This window comes from Ranitomeya imitator, chromosome 2 (genome assembly GCF_032444005.1).
Source record: "Ranitomeya imitator isolate aRanImi1 chromosome 2, aRanImi1.pri, whole genome shotgun sequence".
NCBI lineage: Eukaryota > Metazoa > Chordata > Amphibia > Anura > Dendrobatidae > Ranitomeya > Ranitomeya imitator.
In genome coordinates, this window is record NC_091283.1 from 580,879,170 (window position 1) to 580,907,014 (window position 27,845).

The 27,845-nt window shown below is 43.4% G+C and overlaps 1 long non-coding RNA gene across 1 annotated transcript; it reads left to right on the forward strand.

The window, feature by feature from the left end:
• The first annotated feature begins 12,519 nt into the window (after positions 1–12,519).
• LOC138667603 (uncharacterized) lies at positions 12,520–27,742 on the forward strand. Its single transcript, XR_011318850.1, has 3 exons — positions 12,520–12,646; positions 26,585–26,728; positions 26,810–27,742. It is a non-coding gene; the product is annotated as an uncharacterized lncRNA (long non-coding RNA).
• The last annotated feature ends 103 nt before the right edge of the window (positions 27,743–27,845 follow it).

A 27,845-nucleotide genomic window follows, 5' to 3' on the forward strand; every position in this document is an offset into this window, starting at 1 on the left:
TCAAAACATCTCGATTTATTCAGTATTGAGTATGACTGATACCAGCACTTACACACCTTGCCTTCTATCATTGAGGTTATTAATGGTTGTGTGAAGAATGTTCTGCCATGCTGAATGCAGTTGGGCATGCAAATCATCAAGATCTGCGACTATCAGCTCCTTTGGTGTTGTCATAAGTTGGCAATGGAGGTCTATCCTTTTCAGCAATGAACCCTGTTTTTGTCTTGTACGCTATGATAGTAGATAAAGGTCAGAAGAACACATGGGCAACCAGTCCTACTTATGGGATTAAGGTGGGAGGTGGCATAATGTATGGTAGCTGGACCCTCTTGCCTTTATTCCATGTACAGTACACTAACAACTCAGCATCAGGGCTGCTACTAGGAATTTCAGGGCCCCATACCGGCAACATTTTCAGGCCCCCTTGAGACTCCGCCCATGCCCCACCTTCACACCTCGAACCTTCCACAGTGCCACCGTCCACTCTTGGAAAAACTCATCTTCTGCACCATGTCCTCACCAATCTGATATTAAGAGTTCCCATCAAACACTAGATCACATATATAGACAGCAGCTTTTGTTTTGGCCAAAAGAATTTTTAAGCCTCCACCACCACGACAAGGTAGAATCTTTTGGCCGGGCTCTACTCTACTTTAATCTATCAATTGTAACATCCAAGGTTCCTGGTTGTTACATTGATAGTCCATAAACTTTCTCTGTAAATAGTTGGCACTTCCTTAGATGCTTTCTACTGGTTTTACAAGTTACCACTAAAAGATACTGTTCATCATTGTTTTGCACTAAAAAGTTGTTTTACAGACCGAAGAAAAACCATCTGGCGTGGCTGAAGATCAGGTCTGGATGTTATGCCTTGTAGCCCGCCTAAGGACTACGTTGGGGGTTTATGATGAGTCCCCCGCATCGTTGCTGCTGTTTTAAATATTATTGAATGACTTAAATACCGTTTGCACCTTTAAATGCACTACATCCGTAAAGAAAAGTCAAATTTGTTGCACTTAATGAAAGTGATAATGTTTAATATTGTTAGAGAAGTGAGCTGGTATAGTATTCTGTATGTCAGATAGTTAATACATGCACCAGTAATAGTGAATATTGTAGAGAGAGTTGTGTATATTAGCAGAGGAGTTAAAGAAGTGTTTATAAAGATAGTATACCCTTAAAGGGTCATCTCTGTTTCATATTTAGTACTTAATAATTAATATTATAACAAAGTTCTATTTTTTGAAAGTTACTTATACCCTGTATTGAAGTTTGCAACGTTAAAAATTAATTACCTCCCATAAAGGGAATCCAAAGTTTCTATGTGTTTAACCTGTTTATATGCATTCCAACATTTTGTATGTCTCTGTTTAACCTGTTAATGTTGTTTTTATTTTCCCAGTCTGGGAGTACTTGATTTAACGGGGGAGTGTAATACCCCAGGTTCCTGGTTGTTACAGTGGCATTTCTTTCCTCATGGGGAGAGTGATGTCATGCTTGGAAGCGAGGAAGGATCTCTCTTATCAGGTAATCATAAGCATACATGTTCATACTCCAGGCCAGAAGGGGGAGCTCTCATCCAGCTTGTTGGTGGCTCCCCTATATATACATATATTCTGGTCTGGAGGGAAAGTGAGGGCAGTCAGTCTGTCAGAAAGGCAGAAGAGAGAGAACGAGAAGGGCCTTGCAGCCACGAGAGGTGCTGCAGCTCCTGGAAAGACCAAAAGAAGAGAAAGCAGAACAGATTGTAGTGAGCATGTAGGGGAAGTGGCGCACAGGAGAGTGAAGAACTGGGGAGTTAGCTGCAACTGGCACCGGTAGCAGACACCGGTAGCCGAAAGACCGGGGTTGTGAGGGACTCGACATCTCACAGAAGAAACCGGCGGGACAGCTGGATTACAAGTCACCTGCCCGCCCTTACACCTGAGGACACAGTAGCGCATAGAGCCCGGGTCATGATAGAGACCCTGTAAAAAGGCTCAAGCTACCTGTCGTACAGGTAGTGTCCTACCAACCTGGAGGACAGAGAGAACATGTGAGGACCTTGTGAGAGGCTTAAGGCAGCAGGTGACTACACCACAGTGCCAGAGGGAAGACTTCTAACCCCACCTGGTAATAGAGACTCCCAACTCGCTTCCAAGCCGGCTGGACCATTGACACCTGTGATCCGGTACCCTGGACTGTGGATGCCTGAATTCATCAGTAAACCAGGTAAAGAGACTGCAAACCTGTGTCCTCCGTTTCTTGCTATACCACCCACCATCTTCATCTATACACCAGGAGACCTGGGGATCCAGCTTCACCTGTGGGAAGCCATACCATCTTAGTTGCCATAACATCACCCCAGTGGACCCCTTTAAGCAGCCACAGGTGGGGTCACGAACAAACTTTATTCACAAGACCCCTTTTAGGACATTCCCTTTTACTTGGGCTCGCAGGGCCACGGACCGGGTCACCACCACCATGACCTCCCCTTTAACAATGACCAGACCCAGTACCGAGTACCCCATGGCCCTGGTGGGCGTTCCACAAACATTTCTTAAAATATCCAATACTCTTTTAGGTATATTTTAATTTATTTTTCTTTAAGGGAATGAGTGGCATATTTTTTTGAATGACCATTAGTGCCACATACAAGGGACAAATATCGTCACACCATGACCAGACCACATATTACCACCACATAGTGACCGAATACTACCACATACAAGGAAGAAATACCTCCACACCATGACCATACCACATATTACCATGGCATAGTGACCGAATAATACCACATACAGGGAACAAACACCAAAAACACAGGCAAAGGTGCTTACCTGTCAAAGCCTTGAATCAAATGCATTATCATGGTGCAGTGGGCCCAAGTAAAGATGGCAACTACACAGGTGCACTACACAGGTGCAGGGAACAAATACTTTGAACAGATCATATATTACCACCACATAGTGACTGAATACTACAATATTGATCATTAATAAACAAAAATACAATACTAATGCCATTATACACAGGAGCTGTGTATATAGTGTCAGTGTACAGATAATACTGTGACCACCAGTGACATTATACACAGGAGCTCTGTATATAGTGTCAGTGTACAAATAATATAGTGATCATCAGTGACATTATACACAGAAGCTCTGTATTTAGTGTATAGTGTACAGGTAATACAGTGATCACTAGTGACAGTATACACAGAAGCTCGTTATATAGTGTCAGTGTGCAGATAATACAGTGATCAATGGTGATATTATACACCGGAGCTCTGTATAGTCAGTGTACAGGTAATACAATTATCACCGGTGAAAATATACACAGGAGCTCTGTATATAGTGTATAGTGTACAGGTAATACAGTGATCACCAGTGACATTATACACAGAAGCTCTGTATATAGTCTATAGTGTACAGGTAATACAGTGATCAACAGTGACATTATACACAGGAGCTCTGTATATAGCGCCAGTGTACAAGTAATACAGTGATCCCCAGTGACATTATACACAGGAGCTCTGTATATAGTGTACAGTTCATGATATCAGAGTACAGGTAACACACTGACTCACCAGTGACATCTCTAGCTGAAGTTCTTCATCCTTGCTTTTCTTTTTCATGCAGCGCAGACCACCATAATTTCTTCCAGCCAGTACTCATCTCTGCATAAAATAGCACATAGTTACCTATACTGCTTTCAGAGCACATCCCACTTTTTCTTTTTCTTTTACACTACACAACTGAATACAGATGTGCACCCACCAAAAATATATAATTAGCTATTATGCAATCCACCATTCCAAATATAAAATATAATCTGCTACAACGCCCCCACCAACTATAAATAGCTATTTTCCTCATCTAATAAATATATACATTAATTAGCCCCTGTACTCTTTCCCCCAGTTCGTTACCAGTCACTGCATCCTCATCACTCCCCACTATGTGCCTCCCGCTCCACCGATTCATTATATTTACATGCCTTTTCAGCCCCAATTCATTGTCATGCCTTCTCTCTCTCCCACACCCACCCTCTATTCATTATCAACTGCTCTCCCCCACATTCAATACATCATTTACTCCCACCACCCTCAAAATTCTTCATTATTTGCTCTCCCCCAGGTCCTCATTTGCTCTCCCCATCCTCCACCTTCAACTCAATTGCTGTCCCTGTCTCTCACCCTCAATTCATCATTTGTAGTCCCCCATTCACCCCTCACTTCATTATTTGCAGTCCCCCTCACTTCATCATTTGCTGTCCTCGTCCCTCTCACTTCATCACTTGCAGTGCCTCTTCCACCCTCACTTCATCATTCACTGTCCCTGTCCCCTTCACTTCATCATTTGCAGTCCACGTTCTCCCCCATTTCATCATGTGCAGTCCCCTTCCATTCATGTGCAGTCCCCCTCTCCCCTCTTTATCATGTGCAATCCCCGTCCCCTCCCTCACAAGATCATCATTTGCAGCCCCCTCCATCATTTGCAGTACCTCCTCCATCATTTGCAGCACCCCTTCTTCATTTGCAGCCCCCTCCATCATATGCAGCCCTTCTTCACCTTTTACAGCCCCCCTCCATCATGTGCAGCCCCCTTCACCAAATGCAGCCCCCCTTCATCATTTGCAGCCCCCTTCACTATTTGATGCCTCCTTCATCATTTGCAGCCCCCTTTCATCATGTACAGCCCCCTTCACCATTTGCAGCCCCCCTTGATCATGTGCAGCCCCTCCATCATTTGCAGCCCCTTCATCATTTGCAGCCCCACTCCACCATTTGCAGACCTCCATCATCATTTGCAGCCCCTCCATCATTTTCAGTCCACTTCATCATTTTCAGCCCCTTCACCATTTGCAGCCCCCCATCCATCATTTGCAGCTCCCTTCATCATGTGCACCCCCCCTTTCACCATTTTCAGCACCTCTCCATCATTTTTAGCCCCTTCACCATTTGAAGCCCCTGCTTCACTATTTGCAGCCCCTTCATCATTCCCAGCCCCCTTCATCATCTGCAGCCCCTTCACCATTTGAAGCCCCCTTCATCATTTGCAACCCCCTTTCATCATTTGCAGCCCCCTCCATCATTTACAGCCCCTTCATCATGTGCAGCCCCCCTACATCATTTGCAGCCCCTTCATCATGTGCAGCCCCCTCCATCATTTGCAGCCCCTTCATAATTTGCAGCCCCTCTTCATCATGTGCAGCCCCCTTCATCATGTGCAGCCCCCTTTCACCGTTTGCAGCCCTTTCATCATTTGCAACACTCCACCATGATTTTCAGCCCCTTTCACCATTTGCAGCTCCTCCTTTACTATTTTCAGCCCCCTCCATCATTTGCAGCCCCCTTCATCATTTGCAGCCCCTTCCATCATTTGCAGCCCCCTTCCATCATTTGCAGCTCCTTCATCATTTGCAGCCCCATTCCATCATTTTCAGCCCCTTCATCATTTGCAGCCCCCTCCATCATTTGCAGCCCCTTTCACCATTTAGAAGATACCAGTAAATTAAATACCCATGTGAATGGTGACTCATCAATCAATTTGTAATAAGGAGGACATGGAGTCAAAAAGTACCAAACAATATACAAAATTTTATTAAAAATACATAGCTATATAGTAGATATTAATTACATGGGTCACATGTGTACAAACAAGTGAATGAATCCATAGGTGTAATACATGACCGAGGAAAGACTGGGAAACAGGAAGTCAAGCACCTATAGTAAGCCTGCTATTGTTAGCCTAGTAACAGTCTGTGTAACCAATACTATATAGCAGCAAATCACTCCATTTAGATCACTGCGCCGCTACAATGTCCATAGCTTAGCGTGCCTGTCGTCCCTACATTAATGCAAATGAATAAAGGCAATAATTACCCATATATGTGTTCAGTCCCGTCAGAGCCTCGGCCGCAAACCCTTTCACCATTTGCAGCACCCCTCCACCATTTTCGGCCCCTATCACCATTTGCATCCCCTCCTTTACTATTTGCAGCCCCCTTCACCATTTGCAGCACCTCTCCATCATTTTCAGCCCCTTCATCATTTGCAGCCCCACTCCATCATTTGCCATCTCCCTACATCATTTGTAGCCCCTTCATCATTTGCAGCACTCCTCCATCATTTTCAGCCCCCTTCACCATTTGAAGCCCCTCCTTTACTATTTGCAGCCCCCTTCCATCATTTGCAGCCCTCTTCCATAATTTGCAGCTCCATTCCATCATTTGCAGCCCCTTCACCATTTGCAGCACCCCTCCATCATTTTCAGCCCCTTCACCATTTGCAGCCCCTCCTTCACTATTTGCAACCCCCTTTCATCATGTGCAACCCCCTCCATCATTTGCAGCCCCTTCACCATTTGAAGCCCCTTCATCATTTGCAACCCCCTTTCATCATGTGCAGCCCCCTCCATCATTTGCAGCCCTTTCACCATTTGCAGCCCCCTCCATCATTTGCAGCCCCCGCTCACCATGTGCAGTCCCCCTTCATCATGTGCATCCCACTCCATGATTTGCAGCCCCTTTATCATTTGCTGCCCCATTCACCATTTGCAGCCTCTCTTAATCATGTGCAGCCCCCTTTCACCGTTTGCAGCTCCTTCATCATTTGCAGCCCCTTCATCATTTGCGGCCCCACTCCATCATTTGCAGCCCTTTCACCATTTGCAGCACTCCATCATTTTCAGCCCCTTTCACCATTTGCAGCCCCTTCATCATTTGCAGCCCCACTCCATCATTTGCAGCCCTTTCACCATTTGCAGCACCCCCATCATTTTCAGCCCCTTTCACCATTTGCAGCCCCTCCTTTACTATTTGCAGCCCCCTTCATCATTTGCAGCCCCCTTCCATCATTTGCAGCCTCCCTACATCATTTGCAGCTCCTTCATCATTTGCAGCACCCCTCCATAATTTGCAGCCTCCCTACATCATTTTCAGCCTCTTCATCATTTGCAGCCCCCTTCCATCATTTGCAGCCTCCCTACATCATTTGCAGCACCTTCATCATTTGCAGCCCCACTCCATCATTTGCAGCACCCCTCCATAATTTTCAGCCCCTTCACCATTTGCAGCCCCTCCTTCACCATTTTGCAGCCCCCTTCATCATATGCAGCCCCTTCATCATGTGCAGCCCCCTTCCACCATTTGTAGCCCCCTTCCATCATTTGCAGCCCCTTCATCATTTGCAGCCCCCTCCATCATTTTCAGCCCTCTTCACCATTTGCATCCCCTCCTTTACTATTTGCAGCCCCTTCACCATTTGCAGCATCCCTCCATCATTTTCAGCCCCCTTCATCATTTGCAGCCCCACTCCATCATTTGCAGTCTCCCTACATCATGTGTAGCCCCGTCATCATTTGTAGCACCCCTTCATCATTTTCAGCCCCTTCACCATTTGCAGCCCCTCCTTTAGTATTTGCAGCCCCCTTCATCATTTGCAACCCCCTTTCATCATGTGCAGCCCCCTCCATCATTTGCAGCCCCCTCCATCATTTGCAGCCCCCATTCACCATGTGCAGTCCCCCTTCATCATGTGCAGCCCCCTCCATCATGTGCAGCCCCCTCCATCATGTGCAGCCCCTTCACCGTTTGCAGCCCCTTCATCATTTGCAGCCCACTCCACCATTTGCAGCCCCTTCATCATTTGCAGCACCCCTCCATAATTTTCAGCCCCCTTCTCCATTTGTAGCCCCTCCTTCACCATTTGCAGCCCCCTTCATCATATGCAGCCCCCTTCATCATGTGCAGCCCTCTTCCATCATTTGCAGTCCCTTCATCATTTGCAGCCCCCTTCCATCATTTGCAGTCCCTTCATTATTTGCAGCCCCATTCCATCATTTTCAGCCCCTTCATCATTTGCAGCCCCCTTCATCATTTGCAGCCCCTTTCACCATTTGCAGCACCCCTCCATCATTTTCAGCCCCTTTCACCATTTGAATCCCCTCCTTTACTATTTGCAGCCCCCTTCGCCATTTGCAGCACCCCTTCATCATTTTCAGCCCCTTCACCATTTGCAGCCCCTCCTTTAGTATTTGCAGCCCCCTTCATCATTTGCAGCCCCCTTTATTATTTGCAGCCCCCTTCCATCATTTGCAACCCCTTCATCATTTGCAGCACCCCTCCATCGTTTTCAGCCCCCTTCACCATTTGCAGCCCCACCTTTAGTATTTGCAGCCCCCTTCACCATTTGCAGCCCTCTTTATTATTTGCAGCTTCCCTACATCATTTGCAGCCCCTTCATCATTTGCAGCACCCCTCCATCATTTTCATCCCCCTTCACCATTTGCAGCCCCTCCTTTAGTATTTGCAGCCCCCTTCACCATTTGCAGCCTTCTTTATTATTTGCAGCCCCCTTCCATCATTTGCAGCCCCTTCATCATTTGCAGCACCCCTCCATCATTTGCAGCACCCCTTCATCATTTGCAGCACCCCTCCATCATTTTCAGCCCCCTTCACCATTTGCAGAACCCCTCCATCATTTTCATCCCCCTTCACCATTTGCAGCCCCACCTTCACCATTTGCAGTTCCCCTCTCATCCCCTCCTCGCCCATTTAATTCATTTTCTAAAGAAAAAAAAATACATTTTTCATACTTACCTCATAAGCGATCCCCAGCAGGCACAGCTTCGCTTCTGGTCATAGTGTCCTCATACATGTCAACGCATATGCAATGACGTTATCGCGTATGCGCCGACACCTGACCAGAAATCCAGGGAGGGCGGAGGGAGTCTGAGCTGCGCAGCCGTCAAAGTAAGATGGACGTGTACAACTCCAAGAAAGCTCCTGGGCACTGGCACCGACGTGTGCGTCGCATGCCCGCAGCACATTAGCGCACGCTGGGACCCAGTGAGCAGAAGCACAAGAGGCGGGGTCCTGTGGGCCCCCCTGTGTGCCGCTGCTCATCGGACCCCACACAGTAGTAAGGGCAGTAATACCCTGATGGCGGCCCTGCTCGGCGTTACATGATTTGGAGGTGGAACTAGTGTACGGTCATTTCTCGTGTCTCATAAATTACTTGTTTTGAACATGACAATGCAAGTCCACATATTGCTCACACTAAGTGGCCTAAATGTGCTACCATGGCAGTGTATCTAAACTTGTCTCCCATCGAGCACATCTGGGATGACATTGGTCAGCACTTGCAAAGAGAGCTGCCAGCAGAGGATCATGATGATTTGCGTGCCCAAGTGTATTCAACATAGCAAAACACTTCTGACAGACATTAATCAGCTCATTATTAACATGCCAAGGCATGTAATTACATGTATTTTTGCGTGTGGTGCTCATACTCGATACTGAATAAATTGAAATGCTTTGAAAATGTTGTTACAATGTTTGCATATCATTAACATGTGTATGAACCAGGTGATTTCTATAGCTCCACAACATTTCCTTCTTGGTGCTGAAATTAAATTGTTAATTCATTACTAATACTTGTATAGTAGAATGTACCACATTATCATGATGCTGGCTAAAACTACAGTAGCACTAACTTGGTAGAGGGTACAGACGGACCTCTTTCCTATCTATTTTTCATTATTAAAGGGATGCAGATAGCGTGGTCCCAAAATGAGCTACACGAGCTGCTTCTCCAATATGTGTGCTTCTTTAATAAAGGTCAGCCCCATGTAATGTTATGTGACACATCCAAACTACTATGATACATAACTTGAAGAACACGCCAACTATTGTTGGAATTAGTGTGCTATAGAGAAATCTAAGAAAAATTCTGGACTAACAAATGACATATCTAGTATGTACATACACTATATGGAGAAAGAGTAATAGACCACTGCACCTTATACCAACAGGAGATTTTAGGAGATCCTATAATATGTTCATAAGCATTATTATGGAGGTGGTCCTGCCTTTGAAGGTAAAACAGCTGGGAATGCTTTCTACACGATTTTGTAAAGCATCTGTGGGAATTTTTGCCCATTCATAGAGAAGAACATTTGTGGGATCAGTCAGACACTGATGTTTGAATAGAGATCCTAGCTAGTACAGTAATCTCTGTTTTAGTTCATCCCAAAGATGTTTGATGGGGTTGAGGGCAGACCTCTTTAGTGGCCAGTCAAGTTCTTTCACATCAAACTCCCCCAACCAACAATGTCTTTATGGAATCTGCTTTATGCACTGGGGCAACGTCATGCTGCAACAGAAAAGGGCCTTTCCCAAACTTTTCCCATTAAGTTGGAAGCAATTGTCCAAAATATCTTGGTATGCTGAAACATTAAGGTTTCAATTTATTAGTATTAAAGGACTTAGAGCAACTCCAGAAAAACAAGCACATACCTCCTCCATTAAACTATACTTTTGACACAGTGCAGTCAGATAGGTAACATTCTTCTGGCATTTGCCAAACACAGACTCATCCATCAGATGCCAGATAAAGAAGAGTGATTTGTCTTTTCTAGAAACACATTGCTTCAGAGTCCAGCGGCATTCTTACAACTCCATCAGATGCTTGGAATTGTACTGGGTGATGTAAGGCTTGCATTCAGCTGCTCAATAATGGGAACCCATGTCATGAAGCTCCAATTGTACAGATTTTGTGCATTTGTAAATGCCAAAGGAGTTTGGAACTTTGCAGTTATTGAGTCAGCAGAGCCGTTGCATCTTCTTCTCTAAAATGCCTTCCACAGAACAATAGTAGAAGTAATAGACAGTAGTAGTTTTCTTTTACATTAGTTATAAATCAAATTATTGAACGTCAACTAGAGGAGACATTTTTTCCTATTTCTATGGATCTCCCATGTTGAAGAATGCCCTTATCTAACACAATCAAGTTGTGAGTATAAAAATCTCTTTTGGCTAGTGGTGTGTTAAACTTATTACATCCCTCTACACCAGGGGTGGGGAACCTCCAGCCCCCAGGCTATTTATGGCCCACAACATCCTTTTCTCTGGCGCCCCAGGCAGACTCCTGGCGACCACAGTGCTCTGGCCGGGGATTTAAAGGGACACTGTCACCTGAATTTGGAGGGAACAATCTTCAGCCATGGAGGTGGGGTTTTTGATTCACCCTTTCCTTACCCGCTGGCTGCATGCTGGCTGCAATATTGGATTGAAGTTCATTCTCTGTCCTCCATAGTAGATGCCTGCACAAGGTGCAATCTTGCCTTGCACAGGCGTGTACTATGGAGGACAGAGAATGAACTTCAATCCAATATTGCAGCCAGCATGCAGCCAGCGGGTAAGGAAAGGGTGAATCAAAAACCCAAAAACCCCGCCTCCATGGCTGAAGATTGTTCCCTCCAAATTCAGGTGACAGTGTCCCTTTAAGAGCTAGGGCAACGGCCATTGAAATGGTGGCTGCTCAATTGCTCATGACAGTACATGCACACAGTGTTCACTACTGAACGCTGTGGAACGTGGAAGGAACGATTAAATCCTGCATCGGGACATACTTTGTGGATAGAGTCAGTTCGCTCAGTGCTCCAGTCCCTCTACCCCTCCTGTGATGTATATATACCCTGGCATCTCATGTGATGTATGTGCCCCGTCCCCCCCCCCGCATCTCCTGTGTTTTGTATATGCCCCTAGACCCTCCTGTGATATATGTGCACTCTGCCCCTCTTGTGATATATGTGCCCTGGCCAATCTTGTGAGGTATATATGTCCCGGCATCTCCTGTGATGTACATGCCCCAGGATCCTCCTGTTATGTATGTGTACCCAGTGCCTCCTGTGATGTATGTGCCCCGGCCTCTCCTGTGATGTATGTTCCCATAGACTTTCCTGTGATGTATATGACCCCAGATGCTCCTGTGATTTATGTGCCCCAGCACCTCATGTGATGTAAATGCCCCCAGCCTGTTCTGTGATGTATGAGCCCCCAGCATCTCATGTGATGTATGTGCCTCAGCACCTCCTGTGATTAATATGTCCCCAGTGTCTCCTGTGATGTACGTGCCCCATCATCTCCAGTGATGTATATGCCCCAGCCCCAACATTTCCTGTGATGTACAAGCCCCAGCGTCTCCTGTGTATACTCTGTGATGTACTGCATGTGCTGTAGCCCGAGTGTCTCCTATGTGATGTATATAGAGCAACCTCAGTGCCTCCTATGTGGTGTGTATACTGCAGGCCGCCCACTGCTCGAGTTCTATAAATGCTACATGATCAGAGATTTCCCTCTGTGAGGAGACACAGTGGAATTTGCTTCTGTGTTCAGAGCTTACTGCTGTGACTTCTTTTAAAAATTCATCACAAAGAGTCGACTCTTTTCCAAATCTTAAAAAAAAAAAACAGTTACGAGAAACAACATCACCAACACTACCTAACATCACACGCAGCACCATACAGAAGATGCATCAGCCATCACATTAGGGGTGACATAATTAAATGTTTAACCAAATATAGCAGAATAAATTTTCAGTTGCTTTTATACGGATGGTATAAATATCCAAATGGCCACAGACAGAAGAAAAGGTTCCCCACCCCTACTTTACGTTCTCTGGCATGATAATGAGGATGATGGATGGTGCTTGGGCTGGTGGGAGGGGGAGACTAAGTATTCATAACCTTGCCTCACCTGGTAAAGATTAGATTTTGTCAGAGGCAGATAGAGCGACACTGCAAGATGAAAACCATCCGGTGTGTGACACTCCTCCTGCTTCTCTCCGTGTGTGTGCACAAGAGGACAGCACAGACAACAGGTGAGTCCCGGGAAATAGAAGCATTCGTAGCAGCGTTAATCTCAGGCCAACACTGGGGCTGCGCAGATGTGTGTACTGCACCAAGTGGCATCTGTGGTTCACAGTCTTACCCTTTGGACTGCAGCTGTAGCTCGATAGTTAAATCTCGATCTGTATGGCTATGTTCCCACAATGAGTATTTGGTGAGTTTTTGCTGTTGCAGATTTTCTGCACCTATTACCTAAATTAGGTTATTTTCTTTTTTTCATTACGTTTTTGAGTGCATTTCTTTTCTTTTTCATCGCTTTTTTTTTTAGATCATGTTTGCAATAAAGCTGCTTTGGTTTTTTATACCTCCAGGTATTTGGTTTCAACAATTGTTTATTGATACTGTCAAGTGTGGATTACACGTTTTATTAGTGCATTTCCACAGCGTAAACACACTAAAAACGCATATGGAGATTTTCTAAATCTAATGCAATTCTATGGGGATATTCTGTACATAATACCCAAATGAGAAATGAACATGTTGCGGATTTCATAAACGCACCGAAGGTCAGTTAATGCAGCGTAAAAGATAAGCACAGCGTGCATGAGATTTCTATAAATCCCATATACTTTGCAGGAACTGTAAGACGCTGCATTTTTTGCTCAGAGTCAAAAACTCATCTTCGGAACTTGACCTACGGACTTATTCACATACAGTGGGTACGGAAAGTATTCAGACCCCTTTAAATTTGCATTCCTTGTTTCATTGCAGCCATTTGGTAAATTAAAAAAGGTTCATTTTTTTCACTCTGCACCCCATCTTGACTGAAAAAAAGCAGAAATGTAGACATTTTTGCAAAGTGAATAAAAAAGAAAAACTGAACTATCACATGGTCATAAGTATTCAGACCCTTTGCTCAGACACTCATATTTAAGTCACATGCTGTCCATTTCCTTGTGATCCTCCTTGAGATGGTTCTACTCCTTCATTGGAGACCAGCTGTGTTTAATTAAACTGATATGACTTGATTTGGACAGGCACACACCTGTCTATATAAGACCTTACAGCTTACAATGCATGTCAGACTAAATGAGGTTCATGAGGTCAAAGGAACTGGTCAAGGAGCTCAGAGACAGAATTGTGGCAAGGCACACATCTGGCCAAGGTTACAAAAGAATTTCTGCAGTACTCAAGGTTCCCAAGAGCACAGTGGCCTCCATAATTCTTAAATGGAAGAAGTTTGGGACCACCAGAAGCCTTCCTAGACCTGGCCGTCCAGCCAAACTGAGCAAACGTGGGAGAAGAGCCTTGGTGAGAGAGGTAAAGAAGAACCCCAAGATCACTGTGGCTGAGCTCCAGAGATGCAGTAGGGAGATGGGAGAAAGTTTCACAAAGTCAACTATCACTTCAGCCCTCCACCAGTCGGGCCTTTATGGCAGAGTGGCCCAACGGAAGCCTCTCCTCAGTGCAAGACATATGAAAGCCCACACAGAGTTTGCAAAAAAAAACTCATGAAGGACTCCCAGACTATGCGAAATAAGATTCTCTGGTCTGATGAGACAAAGATAGACCTTTTTGGTGATAATTAGTGTTGAGCGATACCTTCCGATATTTGAAAGTATCGGTATCGGATTGTATCGGCCGATATCCGAAAAATATCGGATATCGCCGATACCCGATACCAATACAAGTCAATGGGACACAAATATCGGAATGTATACTGGAATGGTTCCCAGGGTCTGAAGGAGAGGAAACTCTCCATCAGGCCCTGGGATCCATATTCATGTAAAAAATAAAGAATAAAAATAAAAAATATGGATATACTCACCCCTCCGGCGGACCCTGGACCTTAGCAGTGTAACCGGCAGCCTCCGTTCCTAAGAATGAGCGGGTGAAGGACCTTCGATGACGTCGCGGCTTGTGATTGGTCGCGTGACCGCTCATGTGACCGCTCACGCGACCAATCACAAGCCGCGACGTCATCGCAGGTCCTTCACTCGCTCATTCTTAGGAACGGAGACTGCCGGTTGCAGCGGTTACAACCAGGGCGCGTCCGAGGGTGAGTATATTCATATTTTTTATTTTTATTCTTTATTTTACACATAAATATTCATCCCGATCCCGATTCCCGATATCGCAAAAATATCGGAACTCGGGATCGGAATTCCGATACCGCAAATATCGGCCTATACTTGCGGTATCGGAATGCTCAACACTAGTGATAATTCTAAGCGGCATGTGTGGATAAAACCAGACACTGCTCATCACATGCTCAATACAATCCCAACAGTGAAACATGATGGTAGCAGCATCATGCTATGCAGCTGCAGGGACAGGATGACTGGTTGTCATTGAAGGAAACATGAATGCGGCCAAGTACAGAGATATCCTGGATGAAAACCTCTTCCAGAGTGCTCTGGACCTCAGACTTGGCCGAAGTTTCACCTTCCAACAAGACAATGACTCTAAGCACACAGCTAAAATAACAAAGGAGTGGCTTCAGAACAACTCTGTGACCATTCTTGACTGGCCCAGCCAGAACCCTGACCTAAACCCAATTGAGCATCTCTGAAGAGACCTGAAAATGGCTGTCCACCATCGTTCACCATCCAACCTGATGGGACTGGAGAGGATCTGCAAGGAAAAATGGCAGAGGATCCCCTAATCCAGGTGTGAAAAACTTGTTGCATCATTCCCAAGAAGACTCATGGCTGTACTAGCTCAAAAGGGTGCTTCTACTCAAAACTGAGCAACGGGTCTGAATACTTATGACCATGTGATATTTCAGTTTTTCTTTTTGAATAAATTTGCAAAAATTACTACATTTCTGTTTTTTTCAGTCTAGATGGGGTGCAGAGTGTACATTAATGAGAAAAAATGAACTTATTGAATTTACCAAATGGCTGCAATGAAACAAAGAGTGAAAAATGTAAAGGGGCCTGAATACCTTCTGTACCCACTGTATCAGTATTTTTCATCAGTGTCTGTATACAAAACCAGGAGTGGAACTGACAAAGAAAAAGTACACTGGAAAGACTGTCATCCGTTTTGTGTTGTAGAGACACTTCTGGCTTTAGCATACAAATACTGACATATGAATGCCCTTGGGTTAAGTGACTCTGAACTGCTGAGAGTACCCCTCCTGATCAGTAGATGGAGCTCTAGTTTTCAAGACTTACTGTAACTCCCTCCCACCCATGGACGGCATATCCCCAACCCCCACAACTACACCACTAATGGCACATACTTTTGAGTGTTGTGACTCATGCAACTTACTAGTATACTATGTGTTTTTTTCGCTCTCTTTGGTCACATTCTCTGCTTACTGCCTTTGAATAGAATATTCTAGACAGTGTTTTATCTGTGCATTCTCTCTCTTCCATCTCTTTGGCATATCTCTATTTTTCCCAGATAAACATTTTGGTTGGTAAGGCTTTTATCACAGTTTTTTGGTGTCAAAAAGTAGGAAAGTTTTTCTGGTGCCGGTTTTGTACTAAAAAGTTTATTTTGTACTAAAAAGTGTAACTTTTAGCATTTTTACACTGCAAAATTTAAACTTATATAATTTATACAATGTGATTTTCTGGATTTTATTTTTGATATTCTATCTCTCAATGTTAAAATTAACCTACCCCTAATATTATAGACTGTTCATGTCTTTGTCAGTGGGGAAACGTACAAAATCAGCAAGGGATCAAATACTTATTTCCCCCACTGTATATACTGTGACCCAGGGAACACAACTTGGCATGGAGTCAGCTCTTCTCAAACATTACCTTCTTGAATAGAAGCGGCAGTAAGGCTATGTGCACACGTTCAGGAATTCATGCAGAAAATTCCTGAGAATTCCGGACATTTTCTGCATGAAATCCGCAAGAAAACCGCGTGCGTTTTTGCCGCGATTTTGCCGCGGTTTTGACGCGTTTTTGCCGTGGTTTTTTCCGGACACTTCCCAATGCATTTTGGAGTGGGAAATCCGCAAAAAAAACGCAAAAAGATAGAGCATGTCCGGATTTTGTGCCTGATGCGTTTTTTTGGCGGAAAAAAAACGCATCATGTGCACAAAACATGCGGAATTCATTCTAAATGATAGGATGCTTATTGTATGCGGTTTTTTTGCGGTTTTATAGCGTTTTTATCGGGAAAAACCACGAAAAAAACGCGAAAAAAACGGAACGTGTGAACACAGCCTAAATGTACAGTGACGACAATCACTTAAACTTTAAGTGTGTTTACTTTTCCAATAAAGTACATGTGATGCCAGTCAAGATGCCAGTCTGTTTGCTTTGCATGTTAAGCACTTTAGAAACCATTGATGCATGTTAGCAACCAAAAAAGTATGTTTGTAAAAGACAAGTCTGTTAAAGGGTTAGTCCACCTGTGTGCCCAATTACTTTTTACTTAAAGCGAACCTGTCATAAGGATTGTGCACTGGATATATGGTAAATAAAAAAGAACCTATACACCTTTGATGTCTTTGAACTCGTAATGCCCTGGAGCATCATAATGGCTGGTCAGTTTCAGCATTTAGTGAACATGGTAAAAAAATAACAAAATACAACTGTGGAATTGCACTTTTTTGGCAATTTCACCACAATTTTCCCATTTTCCAGTACACAATATTTTAAGAACAATGGTGTCGTTCAAAAGTACAACTTGTCCCCTAAAAATAAGCCCTCACATGACTGAAAAAGAAAAAAGTTATGGCTCTAGGAAGAAGGGGAGAAAAAAACAGAAATTCAAAAACTGAAATACCCCTGGTCGTTGAGGGATTAAAGTTATAAAAAAAAAAATCCCCAAAAGTGGACAACCTCTTTAACTCGAGACAGGTGCTGTAGCAGCTGAGGTAGTATACCAGAATATACACTGCTCAAAAAAATAAAGGGAACACTTAAGTGAAAGAATATAACTTCAAGTAAATCAAACTTCTGTGAAATCAAACTGTCCACTTAGGAAGCAACACTGTTTGACAATCAATTTCTCATGCTGTTGTGCAAATGGAATAGACAACAGATGGAAATTATTGGCAATTATCAAGACACTCAATAAAGGAGTGGTTCTGCAGGTGGGAACTAAAGACCACATCTCAGTACCAATGCTTTCTGGCTGATGTTTTGGTCAGTTTTGAATGTTGGTTGTGCTTTTACCCTCGTAGTAGCATGAGACGGACTCAACAACCCACACAAGTGGCTCAGGTAGTGCAGCTCATCCAGGATGGCACATCAGTGCAAGCTGTGGCAAGAAGGTTTGCGCTGTCTGTCAGCGTAGTGTCCAGAGGCTGGAGGAGCTACCAGGAGATAGGCCAGTACACCAGGAAACATGGAGGGGGCCGTAGGAGGGCAACAACCCAGCAGCAGGACCGTTACCTCCGCCTTTGTGCAAGGAGGAACAGGAGGAGCACTGCCAGAGCCCTGCAAAATGACCTCCAGCAGGCCACAAATGTGCATGTGTCTGCACAAACAGTTAGAAACTGACTTCATGAGGTTGGTCTGAGTGCCCGAAGTCCACAGATGGGGGTTGTGCTCACAGCCCAACACCATGCAGGATGCTTGCAATTTGCCACAAAACAGCAGGATTGGAAAATTCACCACTGGCGCCCTGTGCTCTTCACAGAAGAAAGCAGGTTCACATTGAGCACATGTGACAGAGTCTGGAGACGCCATGGAGAGCGATTTGCTGCCTGCAACATCCTTCAGCATGACCGGTTTGGCAGTGGGTCAGTAATGGTATAGCGTGGCATTTCTTTGGAGGACCACACAGCCCTCCATATGCTTGCCAGAGGTAGCCTGACTGCCATTAGGTACCGAGATGAGATCCTCAGACCCCTTGTGAGACCATATGCTGGTGCAGTTGGCCATGGGTTCCTCCTAATTCAGGACAATGCCAGACCTCATGTGGCTGGAGTGTGTCAAGAGTTCCTGCAAGATGAAGGCATTGAAGCTATGGACTGGCCCTCCCATTCCCCAGACCCGAATCCGATTGTACACATCTGGGACATCATGTCTCGCACCATCCACCAACGTCATGTTGCACCACAGACTGTCCAGGAGTTAGCGGATGCTTTAGTCCAGGTCTGGGAGATCCCTCAGGAGACCATCCGCCGCCTCATCAAGAGCATGCCCAGGCACTATAGGGAGGTCATACAGGCACTTGGTGGCCACACACACTACTGATAATCATTTCCTTGTCTTGAGGCATTTCCACTGAAGTTGGATCAGCCTGCAATTTGATTTTCCACTTTGATTTTGAGTATCATTCCAAATTCAGACCTCCATGGGATATTAAAGGGACTCTGTCACCTGAATTTGGAGGGAACAATTTTCAGCCATAGGGGTGGGGTTTTCGGGTGTTTGATTCACCCTTTCCTTACCCGCTGGCTGCAATATTGGATTGAAGTTCATTCTCTGACCTCCATAGTACACGCCTGCGCAAGGCAAGATTGCCTTGTGCAGGCATGTACTACGGAGAACAGAGAATGAACTTCAATCCAATATTGCAGCCAGCATGCAGCCAGCGGGTAAGGAAAGGGTGAATCAAACAACCGAAAACCCCGCCCCTATGGCTGAAAATTGTTCTCTCCAAATTCAGATGACAGAGTCCCTTTAATTTTGATTTACATTGATCATTTTTATGTTTTATTCTTCTCAACGCATTCCCCTAAGTAATGAATAAAGATTTACAACTGAAATATTTCATTCAGTGATATCTAGGATGTGGGATTTTAGTGTTAGTGGATTTTATTTATTTTTTTGAGCAGTGTATCTGTGTTTCTATGGGGTTCTCCGAGCCAGGCATGAATTTCTGCCGAATACTGACATTGGCTTATATACACACAAGTCCATGCTAGAACAGACATGACATCACCATTTATTGCGATTTGCTTTTTAAATACACTGTGTGTAGAATTATTAGGCAAGTCGTATTTTAGAAGATTATTTTTATTACTCATCAACACCTATGTTCTCAATCAACCCAAAAAGACTCAAATATCAAAGCTTAACCCCTTTCTGACCTCGGACGGGATAGTACATCCGAGGTCAGATCCCCTGCTTTGATGCAGGGCTCCGCGGTGAGCCCGCATCAAAGCCGGGACATGTCAGCTGTTTTGAACAGCTGACATGTGCCCGTAATAGGCGCGGGCAGAATCGCGATCTGCCCGCACCTATTAACTAGTTAAATGCTGCTGTCAAACGCAGACAGCGGCATTTAACTACCGCTTCCGGCCGGGCGGCCGGAAATGACATCGCCGACCCCCGTCACATGATCGGGGGTCGGCGATGCGTCAGGATGGTAACCATAGGAGGTCCTAGAGACCTCTATGGTTACTGATCACCGGTGGCTGTGAGCGCCACCCTGTGGTCGGCGCTCACAGCACACCTCCATTTCTGATACATAGCAGCGATCAGAAGATCGCTGCTATGTAGCAGAGGCGATCGAGTTGTGCCTGCTTCTAGCCTCCCATGGAGGCTATTGAAGCATGGCAAAAGTAAAAAAAAAAAAAAAGTTAAAAAAAATGTGAAAAAAATAAAAAAAAAATATAAAAGTTTAAATCACCCCCCTTTCGCCCCAATCAAAATAAATCAATAAAAAAAAATCAAATCTACACATATTTGGTATCGCCACGCTCAGAATCGCCCGATCTATCAATTAAAAAAAAAAGCATTAACCTGATCGCTAAGCGGCGTAGCGAGAAAAAAATTCTAAAAAGCCAGAATTACGTTTTTTAGGTCGCCGCGACATTGCATTAAAATGCAATAACGGGCGATCAAAAGAACGTATCTGCACCAAAATGCTATTATTAAAAACGTCATCTCGGCGCACAAAAAATAAGCCCTCAACCGACCCCAGATCACGAAAAATGGAGACGCTACGAGTATCGGAAAATGGCGCAATTTTTTTTTTTTTTTTTTTTTTTTAGCAAAGTTTGGAATTTTTTTCTCCACTCAGATAAAAAATAACCGAGTCATGTTAGGTGTCTATGAACTCGTACTGACCTGGAGAATCATAATGGCAGGTCAGTTTCAGCATTTAGTGAACTTAGCAAAAAAGCCAAACAAAAAACAAGTGTGGGATTGCATTTTATTTGCAATTTCACCGCACTTGGAATTTTTTTCCCGTTTTCTAGTACACGACATGCTAAAACCAATGATGTCGTTCAAAAGAACAATTCGTCCCGCAAAAAATAAGCCCCACATGGCCAAATTGACGGAAAAATAAAAAAGTTATGGCTCTGGGAAGGAGGGGAGTGAAAAACGAACACGGAAAAACGAAAAATCCCAAGGTCATGAAGGGGTTAATATTTTTGGAAGTTGGAGTGTTTTTTTTTAGATTTGGCTATCTTAGGAGGATATCTGTTTATGCAGGTAACTATTACTGTGCAGAATTATTAAGCAACTTAATACAAACCAAATATATTCCCATCTCACTTGTTTATTTTCACCAGGTAAACCAATATAACTGCACAAAATTTAGAAATAAACATTTCTGACATGCAAAAACAAAACCCCCAAAAATTAATGACCAATATAGCCACCTTTCTATTTGATGACACTCAACAGCCTTCCATCCATAGATTCTGACAGTTGCTTGATCTGTTTACGATCAACATTGCGTGCAGCAGCCACCACAGCCTCCCAGACACTGCTCCGAGAGGTGTACCGTTTTCCCTCCCTGTAGATCTCACATTTTATGAGGGACCACAGGTTCCCTATGGGGTTCAGATTAGGTGAACAAGGGGGCCATGTCATTAGTTTTTCTTCTTTGAGACCTTTACTGGCCAGCCACACTGTGGAGTAGTTGGAGGCATGTGATGGAGCATTGTCCTGCATGAAAATCATGTTTTTCTTGAACGATACCGATTTATTCCTGTACCACTGCTTGAAGAAGTGTCTTCCAGAAACTGGCAGTAGGTCTGGGAGTTGAACTTCACTCCATCTTTAACCCGAAAAGGTCCCACAAGCTCATCTTTGATGATACCAGCCCATACCAGTACCCCACCTCCACCTTGCTGGTGTCTCAGTCGGAGCTCTCTTCCCTTTACTGATCCAGCATCTGGCCCATCATAAGTCACTCTCATTTCATCAGTCCATAAAACCTTTGAAAAGTCAGTCTTTAAGATCTTTCTTGGCCCAGTCTTGACGTTTTATCTTATGTTTCTTGTTCAAAGGTGGTCGTTTTTCAGCCTTCCTTACCTTGGCCATGTCCCTGAGTATCGCACACATTGTGCTTTTTGTTACTCCAGTAACGTTGCAGCAGCTCTGAAATATGGCAAAACTGGTGGCAAATGGCATCTTGGCAGCCTCATGCTTGATTTTCCTCAATTCATGGGCAGTTATTTTGTGTCTTTTTTGCCAAACACGCTTCTTGCGACCCTGTTGGCTATTTGCCATGAAACGCTTGATTGTTCGGTGATCAAGCTTCAAAAGTTTGGCAATTTCAAGACAGCTGCATCCCTCTGCAAGACATCTCACAATTTTGGACTTTTCAGAGCCTGTCAAATCTCTCTTCTGACCCATTTTGCCAAAGGAAAGGAAGTTGCCTAATAATTAAGTACACCTTATATAGGGTTTTGATGTCATTAGACAACACCCCTCCTCATTACAGAGATGCACATCACCTGATTTACTTAATTGGTAGTTGGCTCTCAACCCTGAACAGCTTGGAGTAGGACAACATGTATAAAAAGTATCATGTGATCAAAATACAACTTGCCTAATAATTCTGCATACAGTGTATTACATTTGTTATACTTTGGGCTTTCGAGAGAACATAAGGAACATTACATTTGTGGAGAAGACCTTCTCTGTTAATTGAATTTCCTGGAAAAAATGGCGCAAACTGACAAATTCGAGCTTTGTCTGATTTGCTCATCTCTTCTGAAGGCCTTGTACTTCTGAGCACTCCACGGAGGAACAGATCTGGAATAGGACAATACCGATTGATTATTGTTAAATCTTTAGCAGTTGCTATGTCTTTTTCTTTCTCATCCTGTTTTTTTTTTTTTTTTACTTTGTGGACTATTTCCAACAACTTTAGATGGTTCTATGATAAAGCCTCAACGTATTAGCAGTTTCATGAGTGCTCAATCCGTCTGTGGGACTTAACAATTTTTCACATTTCAGAGTTAGATAAATCTCTTTTTAGGCCCATTTTACCTGAGGAAAACAAGCTGCCTAATAATTCTGCACACCTTGATAAAGGGTGGTGATATCCTTTGGCCTCACCCTCCCTCATTACACAAACATGCATCATTTTATTGGCTTCATCCAATAAACATTCAAGGTTATACAGCTTGAAGTTGGAAAATTTGAATAGAAATGATAATATGGTCAAAATACCCACTTGCCTAATAATTGTGCACAAGGTGTCCATGTGCCTGTGCCTCATATTGCAGATCTGTCCCATGATGGGCCCTTTGTTCTTTTTTCAAACAATAGAAAAAATGGTGTGCACTCACCTTCGCGATAAAAAATTCCTTTATTGAAACATTAGCAGTTCAGACAGGGAGAACGTGAAGTGAAGTAGGATGACAGCTGTTTCGCGCAAGCAGCGCTTCCACAGATCCTGATAGCCAAAGGAAGTGGGAGGGCCGCTTTATATGGAGTAAGACAAAGCCTGATCACCTCCCACCACCTGGCTTCATAGGTATAATTAATATCTTCAGAAGGTGAATAAAAACATATAAATTAACATCATTAAAAACATGAGAAAAAATGAAAAAAAGAGAAACAAAACACATCTGGAGCATAAAAGGTAGATTCCCAAGAAAACGGACATATCAATTTTTTCATTTAGATCCATTGGTCATGTGGCGTTTGTACGCATTATCCATATTGCTTCTCTCCTCAAAAGCAATCTATTTAGATTGCCACCACATTTAGGTAAAGTCACTCTTTCCAGACCTATAAAGCGGAGTATCCTTGCGTTACCCTCATGGCATTGTCTTACATGATTTATAAGGCGAGGAACTCCTTTACCTGTACGGATCGAGTTAGTGGTCTCTGACTCGTATAAAAAGGGTACGAATAGTTTTACCTATATAGTAAAAGCCGCAAGGGCATATCAGAGCATAGACCACATATGTGGTTCTGCATGAAATAAAATCCTGCTTTATAGGTCTGGAAAGAGTGACTTTACCTAAATGTGGTGGCAATGTAAATAGATTGCTTTTGAGGAGAGAAGCAATATGGATAATGCGTACAAACGCCACAGGACCAATGGATCTAAATGAAAAAATTGATATGTCCGTTTCTTGTGAATCTCCCTTTTATGTTCCAGATGTGTTTTGCTTCTCTTTTTTTCATGTTTTTCTCATGTTTTTTAATGATGTTAATTTGTATGTTTTTATTCACCTTCTGAAGATATTAATTATACCTATGAAGCCAGGTGGTGGGAGGTGATCAGGCTTCGTCTTACTCCATATAAAGCGGCCCTCCCACTTCCTTTGGCTATCAGGATCTGTGAAAGCGCTGCTTGCGCGAAACAGCTGTCATCCTACTTCACTTCACGCTCTCCCTGTCTGAACTGCTAATGTTTCAATAAAGGAATTTTTTATCGGGAAGGTGAGTGCACACCATTTTTTCTATTGTTTGAACTTTGCATGTTACTACAGGTGTTGCACCCTATATCCCGTATTTTTGGAAGCATATAAGCACTAGCAGCGGTGGATGGTAATAGAGACAGAGGTACAACAGGGTCAGTATAGCAGTGTGAATCCCAGCCCCGCAGTGTCTTCTTATTCGTTCATACTACGGGGCTGGGATTCACAGGCAGGGCGTTCGCACAGGCGCAGTCAGCTGGACTGCATATGAGGACAGACGGGCAGCGCTCACGGCGACTGCCCAAGGCAGGAGAAAAGAGCGCAGGCGTCGGCTCATTTCAAAACAGCGCTGAGGAGGCGGTGCCCGGTGCCAAGAAGATCTGAGTGACGGCTGTGTGGCGTCTGCAGCAGGGCGGAAAGGCCTGCCTCCTTGGCTGAAGAAAAGGTATTTAGGACAAATTACAAAACTGATTATTTCGTCAGTTACAGCACCCAGAACTAAAAGAGCCACCTTGTCAGAATGCAGCATTACTGATGCACAAGGTGGCTCTTTTAGCTAAAAACGCCTGGGGGGGTGACAGGTTCCCTTTAATTTTGTAGACAAAAAGCAGATCACAGACATGGCACAAAACTAGAGTCATTTCAAATGACAACTTTCTGGCTTTAAGAAACATTTAAAAAAATCAAGAACAAAAAATGTGGTAGTCAGCAATGGCTACTTTTTTAACCAAGCATAGGGAAAAAAATTATGGAATCACTCAATTCTGAGGAAAAAAAATATGGAATCACCCTGTAAATTTTCATACCCAAAAATAACACCTGCATCAAATTAGATCTGCTCATTAGACTGCATCTAAAAAGGAGTGATCACACCTCGGAGAGTTGTTGCACCAAGTGGACTGACATGAATCATGGCTCCAACACGAGAGGTCAATTGAAACAAAGGAGAGGATTATCAAACTTTTAAAAGATGGTAAATTATCATGCAATGTTGCAAAAGATATTGGTTGTTCACAGTAAGCTGTGTCTAAAATCTGGACCAAATACAAACAACATGGGAAGGTTGTTAAAGGCAAACATACTGGTAGACCAAGGAAGACATCAAAGCGTCAAGACCGGAAACTTAAAGCAATGTCTCCAAAACAGGAAATGCACAAGAAAACAAATGAGGAACGAATGGGTGGAAACTGGAGTCAACATTTGTGACTGAACTGTAAGAAACCGCCTTGGGATTTACATACAGAAAAGCTAAACGAAAGCCATCATTAACACCTAAACAGAAAAAACAAGTTAACAATGGACTAGGCAAAAGCAATCGTGGACTGTGGATGACTGGATGAAAGTCATATTCAGTGATGTATCGCGAATCTGCATTGGGTAAGGTGATGATGCTGGAAGTTTTGTTTGGTGCCATTTCAATGAGATTTATAAAGAGGACTGCCTGAAGAAAACATGCAAATTTCGACAGTCATTGATGATATGGGATTGCATGTCAGGTAAAGGCACGGGGGAGATGGCTGCCATTACATCTTCAATAAATGCACAAGTTTATGTTGATATTTTGGACACTTTTCTTATCCCATGAATTGAAAGGATGTTTGGGGATAATGAAATCATTTTTCAAGATGATAATGCATCCTGCCATAGAGCAACAACTGTGAAAACATTCCTTGAAAAAAGACACATAAGGGCAATGTCATGGCCTGCATAGTCCGGATCTCAATCCAATTGAAAATCTTTGTGGAAGTTGAAGAAAATGGTCCATGACAAGGCTCCAACCTGCAAAGCTGATCTGGCAAGAGCAATCAGAGATAGTTGGAGCCAGATTGATGACGAGTACTGTTTGACACTCATTAAGTTCATGCCACAGAGACTGCAAGCTGTTATAAAAGCCAGAGGTGGTGCAACAAAATACTAGTGATGTGTTGAAGGGTTTATTTGTTTTTCATGATTCAATAATTTTTTCCTCAGAATTGAGTGATTCCAAAATTTTTTCCCTATGCTTGGTTAAAAAAGTAACAATTACTGACTACCACATTTTTTTATTCTTGATTTCTTTTAGTGTTTCTTAAAGCCAGAAAGTTGCCATTTGAAATGACTTTAGTGTTGTGCCATGTCTGTGATCTGCTTTTTTTCTACAAAATTAAACAACTGAATGAACATCCTCCAAGGTTGGTGATTCCATAATTTTTGCCAGGGGTTGTACATTCTCTGTAGTGACCAGTGCTGTGGAGTCGTAGAGGAGATGAATCTGTGTTGCACTTTATGCACATGCTCAGTAGTGACCAGTGCTGTGGGGTCGTGAGTCAGGGAAATTGAGGAGTCAGAGGTTTGGCTTACCGACGCCACATACCTAAGCCTGGGCTAAACACTGTAGCTGCACTGCTCACCTTTGTCTGTGAACATACACTATTTGCTTTATGTTTGCCAGCTCTATCAGACACTGCAGGCTGTCCTGAGACACCGGATGGCGTCCTGGAGATCTGTAACCATGAATGTGACCAGGATGAAGAATGCGCAGAGGATATGAAGTGCTGTCCTAATAATTGTATGATGAATTCCTGCAGAAAGATAGGTAATACAATGGTGACTGTATGTGTCTAGGAGTTTCTTGGGGTAAACACAACTTACAATTTTTGTCTCTTTCTGCCTACAGTTATTCCTACTACAATGCTAACTCCAGTTTCTGGAAATGAAACTACAGAAACATTAACGACCTCCGCAAACACTGACATTGTCACTAAATAATGTGATGTTACTTGTCCCAAACCTAAATGTAAAATAAAGGAATGCTGTAATACTGGAAAATAAACCTGCTGCAGAGAATGATTAATGGCAAAAGGGTTAAAGGGAAGCCATCATCATAAAATGAGCTATTGTTTAAATCAGGTTTCTGTGTTATTTTTTTTTAAATCACTTTTTTTAATTAAAAAAAAGCTGACCCTGCTCCCCTCCCATCGCAATGACCTTTGCACACACTCATTAGATGCTTGAAATCCCATCGCAATGACCTTTGCACACTCTCATTAGATGCTTCAATACAAAAGGTAGGGTCTGATCATTGAGGCTAACATACATGTGTGTTTCCTGTAACAAAAGGAAGCTAAAGTCTGAAAAAGCCCCAGATGCCAGTGTAAAGATTGCAAAATTTCTATGTTTTAGTACATTTAGCAATTTGTTACCATCTTTTCAGATAGCCATTAAAAGGTATCAATTACTGAGGACTCGCAATTCTAAATATGTTTTAGTATTGATTTTAATATGGGGGAAAAAAACATTGCCAACATTCTTTAAAAATGAATATAAGCATAAAAACTTAATTTAAACAAAGTGATTTTCTGACATCAAATCCCCTTTAAAAAAAAAACTTTAAGGCTATGTTCACACGTTCCTGATTTCCCTCCTTTTTTTTCAGGACAAAACCGCAGCTCTTGGCAGAAAACGCAGGTCCTTTTTTTGGTACTTTTTTGATGCGTTTTTTTTATGCAGTTTTCTATGCAGAGTCTGTGTGTTTTCTAGGAAGTTTTTTAGGGTTAAAATGGCTGAAAATACCCTAACCCTACCCCTAACCCTATTCTAACCTTAATGGAAAAAAAAAAAAAAATTCTTAATTTTTTTATTGTCCCTACCTATGGGGGTGACAAGGGGGGGGGGGGGGGGGGTCATTTACTATTTTTTTTATTTTGATCACT